The sequence below is a fragment of the Ovis aries genome, chromosome 1 (assembly GCF_016772045.2).
Source record: "Ovis aries strain OAR_USU_Benz2616 breed Rambouillet chromosome 1, ARS-UI_Ramb_v3.0, whole genome shotgun sequence".
NCBI lineage: Eukaryota > Metazoa > Chordata > Mammalia > Artiodactyla > Bovidae > Ovis > Ovis aries.
Window position 1 is genome coordinate 41,985,320 of NC_056054.1, and position 12,379 is coordinate 41,997,698.

General features: G+C 41.6%; 1 protein-coding gene across 6 annotated transcripts in view; it reads left to right on the forward strand.

Annotated features, from left to right (window-relative positions):
- The window catches only part of PDE4B (phosphodiesterase 4B), a 664,998-nt gene that overhangs the window by 606,712 nt on the left and 45,907 nt on the right, over window positions 1–12,379 (forward strand). The window lies entirely within an intron of this gene.

The window sequence follows — 12,379 nt, forward strand, 5'->3', positions numbered from 1 at the left end:
TCATGGGTGAAATAAGCCGAGAGAAAGAATTCTAGTGACATGGTCAGTTGGAAATAAAAGTCTTGGGCATGGTAGTTGTGAGAGCTGAGAGGAAGGGAGCTTAATCCAACCTCAGAAAATATGGGAAGCTTTGTAGAAGAGATAACTCTAGGCTGAATCCTAAATGATAAGAGTTAGCCAGGTGGACAGTTGGAAAGGGCACATCAGGCCAATGGAAACACTTGAGCTAAGCGAATGAGGCTTGAGTAAAGCAGACATTTAAACCATCCAGCCTGATGTGATTTCAACTCCCCTACTCTGATTTCATGTTTGCCAAGCAATCTTATGATTAGAACGTTGTCTCTTATGTCAAGGAATGTGTAATGACCAGAGGGTATGAAAAGCTTTCTTTAAATTATTGCTTTCTGTAAATGAATTCATTGGTCTCTGATTTCTCATTGTACTCTTGTGAGTTGGACTAGTATAAGAAAAATAAAGTTAAAATACACTGACAGAAATCACATTCTGATCTGAAAAGCTGAGATAACAGAGGGTTTTGATCATCAACCAATTACCACCATCCTAGGGATCATATAGTTTCAGCTCATTTGCCTCTTTCCATCTGCAATGCTACATTGTAATTCTGACCATCACTATCTCCTGCATGCTCCTATTGCTGCTAAGTCGCTTCAGTCGTGTCCAACTCTGTGCGACCCCATATACGGCAGCCCACCAGGCTCCGCCATCCCTGGGATTCTCCAGGCAAGAACACTGGAGTGGGTTGCCATTTCCTTCTCCATAGGTTAAGGCAAAATAAGTTACTACTAGCAACTGGCATGAATACTTTCGAGGCTGGTTGCTGTTCTAAGTGCTATAATGTGAATTACTTCACTTAATCTTCATAACCACCCCACCAGAAAGATATATGTCCCCTAATTTTAGAAATGAGGAAATTAAAACTCAGAAAAATTAACTCACCCAAGTTCACACTGCTAACAAAACAAATGACAGAGCCAGAAAGTAAACTTAGCTGTCTTCTTCCATATCCTGAGCTTTTAAATACTATTTAGCTAGCCTCTTTGCAGCTATTCTCATCTTCAAGTTCATTCTCTAGGTTTCACGGTGAGTGGTATGTTTTACATGCAGATTTGGCTAGGCCATTCCAGGTTTCTCTCTGTGGCCTTCCGTAGCTGTGTAGAACCTGATCTAGACTCACATCAGTCTTTTTCTCTCGGTGTGTTCCTGCCACATGGACAGATCTCAGTCCATGGAGTATGCCCTGATGTTTTTCCTGCCTGGAATGCCTTCCTTCCTCTTTGCACCTAATTCTCATTCCATCAAATCTTGTATGTTAGACCTTCCCTAAACTTTCTATCACATCCCACTTCTCAGACTTTTGAGTCTTGTTATTCTTGCCGTTGGATTTCTTTGGAAGGAATGATGCTAAAGCTGAAATCCAGTACTTTGGCCACCTCATGTAAAGAGTTGACTCGTTGGAAAAGACTCTGATGCTGGGAGATATTGGGGGCAGGAGGAGAAGGGGACGACAGAGGATGAGATGGGTGGGCGGCATCACTGACTCAATGGACATGAGTCGGAGTGAACTCCGGGAGTTGGTGATGGACAGGGAGGCCTGGCGTGCTGCGATTCATGGGGTCGCAAAGAGTCGGACACGACTGAGCTACTGAACTGAACTGAACTGATCCTTGTTATAAATTCTTAGAACACTCTAAAAATTTTAGTAGCTCCCTTTCCAATTGCAATTCAATAAGTTTTTGTAAAATTGTCTCTTCCTGCTAGAATCTAGGCTTCAAGTAAGCAAAAACTATGTTTATAGAATTCACCATTATACCCTTAGAGTTCCATGCTGTGCCTATAACATGATGAAAGAAAGAAAGTGTTAGTTGCTCAGTTATGTCTGATTCTTTACAATTCCATGGACTATAACCCACCAGGCTCCTCTGTCCATGGAATTCTCCAGGCAAGAATACTGGAGAGGGTTGCCATTTCCTTCTACCATATAATAAGTGCTCAAAAACTCCACTCACGTAAATACTTGTTCAACAAACAATATTTCATATTCAACAAACAATAGCCAACATTTATCTGGTACTTATACCATGGACTGTCTTAAGCACTTTACATTTATTTATTAATTAATTAAAGACTACAATCCATTGTATAAACATCATTCTTATTCTCATTACATTGGTGAGGAAACTGAGGCACAGAGAAGTAACTTCTCTAAGGTTAAACAAGGGAATATGAACCCAGACTGTCTAATTCCAGAGACCAGCTTTTAACTTCTACTCTAAAATCTTTATAACGGGCTTCCCTGGTGGCTCAGCAGTAAAAAAAAAAAAATCTGCCTGCAGTTCAGGAGATGCAGGAGCGCATGGCAACCCACTCCAGTATTCTTGCCTGGGAAATCCCATGGACAGAGGAGCATGGTGGGTTATGGTCCATAGGGTTGCAAAGAATAGGATGCAACTTAAGTGAACAAGCACATATTCTTCATAAATATTTCTTGTATATATTTCTTGTATTAGAAAAATAATTGGACACAAACTGACCTCCATGACTGAAGGCTTTCTTGTATCATTGCCTTTAACACTAACATGGGTAGATAATTAAGTTCCTTGGGCACCCTTTCACATTGGTGGTACGTGTTGTTACATAAATGAGTACAGATTCTCAATGGTAAGTGAAGCCAAAGTCAGAGTCCTTCTGGAGAGCAGGCTTTGGCAAGGGTAAAGACACTGAAAGGGAACAAAGGCGGGCACGTCAGAGACAGTTTCTCCTTGTGCAATCTTACCTGGGGTGAAAGAAGAGAAAGTTGGGCTGTTTATTTGTGACAGACCTCATGACTTAGCCAAAAAGATCCTGGAATTCAGAATCAGAGAACTCAGGTTCTCCTTCTGCTGCCTTCCTTTCTCTGTTCTCTCTCCTTCCCTCTTCATCTCTCATCTCTCTCTCTCTCTCTGTCTTTCATCAGATGACTTTGAGCAAATTATTAAACATCTCCAGGCCTCAGATTTTTCACATGCATAATGGAAAATCTATGTCATAATAATAATGCTTTCTATCTCATGGGATTTATTTTTCAAGGAAAAAATGAGATCTGCAAGTGAAAGCACTTGGTAAACTGTCAACTTGTATATACAAAAGCTAGTTGTGACTGGTGTTCTTTTTTTTAACTCATAGTCTTAGAGGAGTTTGCTAAGGAGATCAGCATCAAAATGACCTACTTTTCACTGTGATTTCCCTGAGGGCAGTGAACCTCTTCTTCCGTGAATCCACCCAGAGTGAAATCCCTGTCAGGGGCAATTGCAAAGTCCCTCATATTTATAAAGACACACTAACAAAGCCCTGCCTAAAGAAAGACCATGTGGGGCTCACAGACAGCCTTTGGAAGAACTGTGTGAGAACACTGTGTGAGTGTTCTCCAGTTCCTGGGGTTTGTCCTAAGAATGTTTTACTCAAGTTTAAATCAACAGCCTCTGGAAAAGTTGCACTCGGACACAAGTGCAGGTCGTTTACCAAAGAGTTATCAAAAGAAAATATCTACCTTTGGACTGAATGAAAAGAAAAGCTATTGTTAATTGTCAGGGGGAAAAACCAAACATCATAACCAAGATCACTAAACAAATAGGCTTATAGCCAAATTGTTTTAAAGAAAAAAGAGGCTCATTTCCCTATGTGTGAAATATTTTTACATTTTAACAAATACTTATTGTATTTTGTGGAGGAACCAAGGAGTGAAACAAATCTGCTAACTTCAAAGCCCTTTGAATCTAGGAAAGACATCTCCAGGGCTAGAATCTTATGGAAAAAGCTAGTTATCAGCTGGATGTAGAGAATCCAATTCATATACACGTCTCACTTCCAAGAATCAGAAGAAGGATTTTCTCCATCAAGGACTCCTTTAACATTTTTTCCCAAGGGAGCCCTTGCTTTAGAAATTTTATATACAAAAACTGCATTTAAAGATAACAATGAATCTACCAAATTAATTTTACTGTTATTTTACGGAGGCTTGCTTAATGTTATTTCAGTTATTTAATAATATTCGCAATGTGGAGGTCTCGGGATGCTTTCCTTTCAACATCAAGGGTTTACTTTGTTTTGAGGTTGAAAGTGCAGGCTTTGCTGTGACCAGGGCAAGCTTCATCCTAGCTTGCCCTTACATCCATGTGCCACTGGATCATTGCAAAAGGTCATTGTGTAGTTTGGGTACTGATCAAAGGTACTCAGCCAGGTGGTGAAGGGAGCTGAAATACAGCCCTTGCCTCACTTTTCAAGCTTTCTGCTCAAGGGCTATGTCTGCTAAGAGACAGCAAGTTTTTCTGATTTTCACAAAGGTACAGTACAAGCTAGGGGTAGGGAGCAAGGGAGAGAAGGAAGATGATAAGGCACCCAGTTTTACAGAGTGACAGTTTTGAAGATGGAAAAGTGTGCAATGAACACCTCTTCTTCATTGCTGTGGCCCCAGCAGGAGGCTTGGGTGTGCTAGACATTCAGTGCATATTTTGTGGAATAAATGAATGAACAAGTGACTTTCTTATACAGTTCTCGACATCTAAATGTCCTTTAATCTGGTGTGTCAATCGGGATTGGGTGAATGCAGAATGACAAATTTGGCAAGTTCTATATTTTAGAAGTGAAAACCAATAAGCTCTAACCTATCAAGAACCAGTTTCCTACCTAAGGTCATGCATCTAGAGGCAGACTTTAGGATTTCATGGCCACTTTATGTCTTCCCCTACCACTAAACCCCTGGGCCAGAGCAAAACTCTACCAACTCACCTATCAAATATATGGCCATCTACTCTCAGGAACGGACTTCCCAGGTGGCTCACTGGTAAAGAAACCACCTGCCAATGGGGGAGACCCAGGTTCAATTCTTGGGTCAGGAAGATCATCTGGAGGAAGAAAAGGGAACCCACTACAGTATTCTTGCCTGGAGAATTCCATGGACAGAGGAGCCTGGCGGGCTGCAGTCCAGGGGGTCACAAAGAGTCAGACACAAGTGAGTGACTGAGTACTCACACACCCTCAGGAAAGCGGCCAGGACAAGGCAGAGGCTTGTGGGCAGTTGGGGTAGAGGAAAACATTCTTGACAGGTACTAAGCTTCATATCAAAGCCTTGGCATGCCTTGCTTCACTTAATTCTCACAGCTAGGTCATAGCACTAGTAAGTGAATTGTAGAGTCAGGCTCTGTAGACAGTCAGGCCAAATATCAACATGTTCCACTGAATTTTGAGTTGGTAAGAGCATCCTGGTCTATGCAATGTCAAAACCAATATCCTTTTGAGCTGTGTGTGATTTACTCAAATTCTGTTTCTACCCATTGCTATGGTTCAACGAAATAAAAGGAAACAAGCTTTTTAGAAAGCCTGTTCTTTTTTTTTTTCTTTTTTTTAAACTAGAGTTTCCCTAAGTGAGTATCTCTGTTGAATACATACACAAAACATAAGAAAGACAGGGAAAAGTGTACAAATCACTAGAAATCAGGGCATTTTCATAAAGAGAAAAGACTCTTGTAATTAGTATCTAGACTAAGAAGTACATCATTGTCAGCCCCATGGAAGTCCCCCTCCAGTTCTTGCCTGGTTGCTAACCCTCCAAAGGAACCACTATCTTGACTTCTAACATCATAGATTCATTTTTGCTTCTTTGGAATTTTATATGAATTGCATCACATTTTATGTGCTTTTTAACCTCTGGTTTCTTTTACTCAATGTTTACATTCATCGGATTCCTCTCTGTCTTTGCCTATGGCAATTGTTCTGATTGATCTAACCACCACACAATTTTGAAAATAGTACCACCTTCTCTAATGAAGAGTTCTGACTATGTGAGGCAGAGAAACAAAACTGTTGCTCAGTCATGTCCAACTCTTTGCGACCCCATGGACTATACAGTCCATGGAATTTTCTAGGCCAGAATACTGGAGTGGGTAGCCTATCCCTTCTCCAGGGGCTCTTCCCAACCCAGGGATCAAACCTAGGTCTCCCACATTGCAGGTAGATTCTTTACCAGCTGAACCACAAGGGAGGCCCAAGAATGCTGGAGTGGGTAGCCTATCCCTTCCCCAGGGATTGTTAATGAACCCAGGAATTGAACTGGGGTCTCCTGCATTGCAGGTGGATTCTTTACCAACTGAGCTGCCAGGGAAGAGAAACAAAAGGTTATTTATGTTTCTTTTCTATGCCCTGTGTTGGGGTAGAAAGTCTGGGAATCTTGACAGATTGGTTTCTGATATCTACAAAACTGTGTTAAAATTGCATTTAGAATGATCCCTTATATCAGAAATCTGGATTACTCAAACTCATAGAAGCTGAGAGTAGTAGTTACCGGGGGCTGGGTGAAGGGGAATTGGAGAGGTGTTGATCAAAAGGTATATAGTTTCAGATCCTCAAAGTGAATAAAATCCTAGAGACCTGCTATATAACATGATACCTATGGCTAACCATGCTGTATAATATATGTAAAGATTAGTTAAGATAGATCTTCTTTAAATGTTCTTATCATACGCATGTATACACACACACATACACAAAGAAGGAGGGAGGAAACTTTTAGAGGTGATGGTTAAGTTTATGAGATTATTTATGGTGATAGTTTAACAGGTATTCATTTATCTTCAAACTCATCAAGATGTATACATGAAACATGCCCAGCTTTTTTGTATGCCAATCATATCTCAATAAAAAACTGCATTTAGATATAGTTTATAGAAAATTTATATTGGGGGTGTATTGTGATGCTTTCATCTGCTAATTGTATGAACTTGGGACCTCTCTGAGACCCAGTTTTCTCATCTGTATTGAGAAACCCTCATTCTGAGGCCTTCTAAGCCAAATGATATAATTATGTAAAGGTCTCCCATCTTGATTTTTTCCCAGAGATCAGGAATAAGATCCTGCTTTCCTGCACGGAGTGTGGGGCCAACTTTTAGGGCATCTGAGCTCTGTTACCAGCTGGACCATTGACTTCATCACTGCTCAAAATCTGGTTCCCTGCTTTCCAGCTCTGAGCAGCTTGCTATTTGTGGCCAGGCTGAGGTTTCTCATTGCCCTTTCCTTCTGCCCTTCTCTGCATCTCTCTCATCCAATACCTCTCTTCCAGCACACATAGACATACGCACACATGTTCTACTGAATTTGCATGAAAAAAACTAGGAATACTGAAATATGAGCTAAATATTAGCTGAGCTGGAAAATTATTAAAGTAGAAGAGGGGAGATCATTGACTAAAAAAGAAGACTGTTACCCAAGAGTTTGTACAATGTTGCCTATTTTCCTTTCTTTTTTTTTGGCCAGGATGCATGTCTTGTGGGATCTTAGTTTCCCAACCAGGGAGCAAACCCCGGGCCCTTGGCATTGAAAGCATGGAGGCCTAACAACTGGACCACTGGGAAATTCCAAGTGTTGTCTATTTTTGACTATATACCTGCATACATGAAAGGACATACACAGGGGGATAACAATAGTGATCTCTGCTTGGTCAAAGGTGACATTTTATCATTTCAAATATTTTGCTTCTCTATAATTTTCTAGTTGTCTCCAATGTACCTATATCCTCGCTATAATAATAAATGTGATATTTATAAAATGTGCATTAAACTTAAAGGTAAAGTCTGCTTTTGTGTGAATTCTCCTATTTTAGCTTCCCTGTGAGAACAGTATAAGTATTCTTCATATGTTCACTTTCCAGATAGAGAAATGTAGTCTCAGCAAACTTGGGTAACTTGCCTGAGGTTACCCACAGAAACAAGAGGCGGGACCAGAACCAAGCCAGTCTTCTGAGTAAATATTGAACAGTAAATATTTTGCTAATAGCTGTGTTAGGTGGATCAGAAAAGGGAAGAGGAAACTCGAGAAATGACCACATTCAGGAAAGCAATTACACAATTTGAAATAGAAAAGACCCAAGGGTAAGATGCCACTTTAAACACAGCAATTTCAGGAATGCATGGATTTCCAGCCCTGTAGTGAATCCTCTGTTTTATTGACCAAGATATGGTCTTACCCCAGAAATCCTGCTCGGTTAATTTAGCCTGTGATTTAGGTTGTGCCTTAAGGTGCATTAGAGATAAGTCATACCTCTTCAGTGTTTATCGCACAGAGATGTTGCAAGGATTAATGGGTAGTGTCCTGGCACTCCTTTGAGGAAAGAGCTTTATGAATGCCATGTATAATTATCAGATTAATATTAATTATAATTATTCATTCATCCTTTCTTCCTGTTCCTCAGCATCAAATGCAGTACTTGTCAGACCCACAGAAGGAAGTAAATCTTTTGTCATTCTTGCTGAAGTGAAAGAGGAAAAGAAGGTAAACGTAGAAAGGAGGTTCTCCCAGCTCCTTCTTCCCTCTGAAAACTCTTGACAAGTAGGGTCACCCCATGACCATACATAGTCCCATTATCTGCTCTTATCCTCTTGAGACTTGTTTCTGAGGTGCTAAGCATCCTTCCTTCCCAGAGTCATTTTTGTAAGAAAAGGAACATAACCAGCTTTGTGGGCACGTGACTTGCACAGCTGCACAGGGCTCCTCATTCACAAAGACCTTATAGTCAATCTTGAAACTTGCGATGGTTTTATCTTTGATCTGTTTTTTAAGCAAAGTCTGTTAGGAAAATGGAGCATAGATCCTGGTGACTTGGAGCATCAGCTCATGCTGTGCCCTACCTCCTGCCACCTGCCTGTCTCCCCTGGAGGTATTCTCAGCACCCATTTCCCTGATCCTTGTCACCCTGGGGCTCCTCCAGCACCCTTCCCCCTCCCTCGTCCCAGGACCACTGCTGCTGTCCACTCCCAGTGAGGGCCTGGGTCCAAGTGCAGAGAGGGTTTGAGTTGGACATGGATGCCTTGCAGAGTCTTAGGTGGGGCATGGGAGCAGCCGTCCCTGCCCTGGGCTAGCATGGCGGTACCACAGTAGCCAGGGGCCATGTCTTGATCCTCTTGTCCACCCCAACCAAGGTATCTAGTGCATCCTTGTGCAGAGGTTGTAGCCTGTTTTCTGGGGCTTGGGGCATTGGCACCATGGCAAGGGGGAATGTCTGACTTCCCCAGAGCCTGCGCAGGCCTGGGGCATGAAACACAGTTTGGAAGTTGGCAGGTAGGTGCCCTCCAGCAACTGGTAAGTTGTACATGTGCCCTAAGTCAGAGGCTGCAGGGTCTCTGGGGTCCTGCAGGGGTCTGCACTCTCCTCCTGGTATCCCTCTGCCTGAAGTAACATGATTTTAATGAGTAAATGAAACACATTGTGCCATTCATCAATTGTGACAATTGTGCCATTTTAAGATATTAACTATAGGGAACCCTGGATATGAGGTAGATGCAAACTCTATTATCTCTGCAACATTTCTGTAAATCTAGAACTATTTTATAATAAGCAGTTTACTTAGAAAAAATAACAATACCTCCACGAAAGGCTGAGAGAGAGCAACTTCAGAAAAAAAGAAAGAAACTGCACATTTTAAGACCTTTCACAGCACTTTTTCCTGCTTTTTGAACAAGGGATCGTGCATTCCATTTTTCACTGATCCCAGCCAATTATGGAACTGATTCCAACTATAAAACCTCTGATTGAATATGCAATTCTTCTATCTCTCTTCTCTTTCCTCCGCACCCTCACAAACCAGGTTTGGGGAGTTCCTTTTATTGTCACTAATAATTATACTTCTGTGTACTGATTACCTACTAAGAACTGGTTATCCTATGAGATGGGGCTTCCCTGGTGGCTCAGATGGTAAAGAATCTGCCTGCAGTGCAAGATACCGGGGTTCGATCCCTGGTTCAGGAAGATCCCCTGAACAAGGGAATGTCTACCCACTCCAATATTCTTGCCTAGAGAATCCCATGGACAGAGGAACCTGGCAGGCTACAGTCCATAGGACCACAGAGAATTGGACATGACTGAGTAACTAACATATACACACACACGTCATGGAGATATTTTATATACTTTATCTCATTTAGCCCCTTTATAACTTTATGAGATAGATATTCTTATTTGAAGATGTGGGAAATAGAGTTCCAGGATCATGCAGTAAGTGGTAAGAGAGAAAGTCAAAATGCCTGAGGTTCACTCCAAAGCTGGTGCTCTTTCCTCAGTGCTCCAGATGTATCCTCAGCCTCCAGATACCCAAGTATTTGCATGCTTCTTGGGCAGGCACTTTTGTTTCCATTCCTCTGAGTATCTACTGGGAGTCTACTAGGTACCAAGCATGAGATTTGGTGCTGGAGCCACAGAGTTGTAGTGTGGAGGCCAGCCTGAGCTGCACTGATCCTTTCCTCTGGTTGTACCAATAGGTAGCTGGGCTGTGATGCCCCCATCCTTAAGCCACTCTGACATCTGTGCCTCCTGCCTTAGTTACTGTGATAAGAAGGCTCTCAAAGAAGGCATAAGGAAAGCCTTGACAATGGATGAAGAATCTGGGGAGGAGCAAATTTTCATTTACTTCAGAATTTCACTTTTTACCCAGAAAATATTGTGAATGACCAGAATAAGAGAAAGCAGTGGAGTAAGATCCTGCCCTATTCATTGGCCAGTCACTGGCACCTCACTAACTTTTTTAAATATTTATTTTTATTTATTTGGCTGTGCTGGGTCTTAGTTGCGGCACCCAGGATCTTTAGTTGCAGCATGTGAGATCTCGTTCCCTGACCAGGGATTGAACCGGGGCCCCCTGTATTGGGAGCATGGCGTCTTAGCCACTGGACTACCAGGGGAGTCCCTGGCATCTTGCTCTTGTCCCAACTCTAGGAACATGTGTGTGCTCTTTCTGTATAATAGACAAGAAATGAGTTGTGGTGGTGGCACTTAACTGATAGATCATTAAAGAGTTTTCCTCTTTCTTCAGGGCTTCACTGCTATCCTTACTGTTTTTCTTTGTGAGTGGAGATCTGATCCCTTTTTTCCTCTTCCTGAAAGAGAAATATAACATATCATCCCACAGTCGTTTTGTACATCCATCTATTCAAGATGCTCCTCACAAGCTGCTCACTCCCCACCATCCTGGTGAATGTCTAATCTTAATTACTGAGAACCACGGGTTGTGATGTGGAAGATACCAGGGTGGTGAAGCCTGAGGAATTAGGAAGTGGTTGGACTTTTTTATGAGAGGTTTGGAGGGAGAATGGGAGAGTTCTGTCACTTCAGGAAAAGCTTCCTTAGATGAAGTGCTCTTCTGGAAGGAAACAGAGAAGAGGGGGTGTTTCAGATACACTATAGAGAGTCAATGAGGAGATGCTTTGTGTTGAAGCAGCATGGCAAAATTGAGGAAGAAAGGAGGGAAGGCATATGTGAGTCTGGCTTGAAATGAGTTTTACTAAAAACACCTCAATTCTGGTCTGCACATTTTTGAGGAGTGTGGAAAAAAAAAGGAGGAAGTCACCTCCAGTGGTTTTGTGGCTTTTTAAGTGTGACATACAGGATATTGAATTTTAACCCCTGGTTTCCCTGAAGGGTAAGCATATGTGGGGGATAAACAAAACACTTCTTCTTTGAAATGTGCGTCTGTGCTAAGTGGTTCCAGCCTCTTGGAATCTCTCTTGTGTTTATTCCCCTTTCTGCTTTAAGTGTGAGTATCACACACATAAAATTACTCAAATAATAATAATAAACTATGTGGTCTCCCTAAGAGTTCTGTATGAACATATAAAAAATGTATTCTAAATATGACAGGAACATGTGAGTCTTTTCTTTATAATAGAATTTCATGTGAGATGTTTAATTTTATTGGTGTCTGTTGTGTGCTTCCATTCCAGAAAGCTCTGTAGACTTAAAGGATGTTGTTCCCCTCAATATCAGTCACATATGCAGGAGAGCCCAAATAGTTTTTATAGCTCTCTGTAGCATCATTAGTTCATCTAGCATTTATAAAATTAATTTCAGTGTTTATTAAGATAGGGTTCTTAACTCAGTAGCCTTCAGTGTTAGCTTGGACTCACAAACTTTTGGGTATGGAATGACGTACTGCAAACACTTAAAAATTTGAGTTTCATTACCCAGCAAAAATATGAACTTAAAAGGAATGCTCTATTTTTTTTTTAACAGACCACTGAGAAATACTTACAGAAAGCCTAGATTCCTATGATAACAAATCTGAGCCCCCAGCCTTCATCAAAAAATCTGCTGCAGTCACATCTGGCTCCACCTAAAAGTCCGGTTCAGAATTTCCCTGTGATCCTGGGAGTTTTGAAGAAGAGAAGTTTTAGCTTTGTTTAGTATAACAAGAACTGCCTAGACTCCAGGGCCAATAAATGTGTTCACGTAAAACTTCAGACAGTGTCTCTGAGACTGAAGCCTTATCGGGGAGACCTCATTTTGCCCCGACTTAAAGGGAGACTCAGAACAGAGGACTAGCCTTCTCCCCTCACTTGTGTGG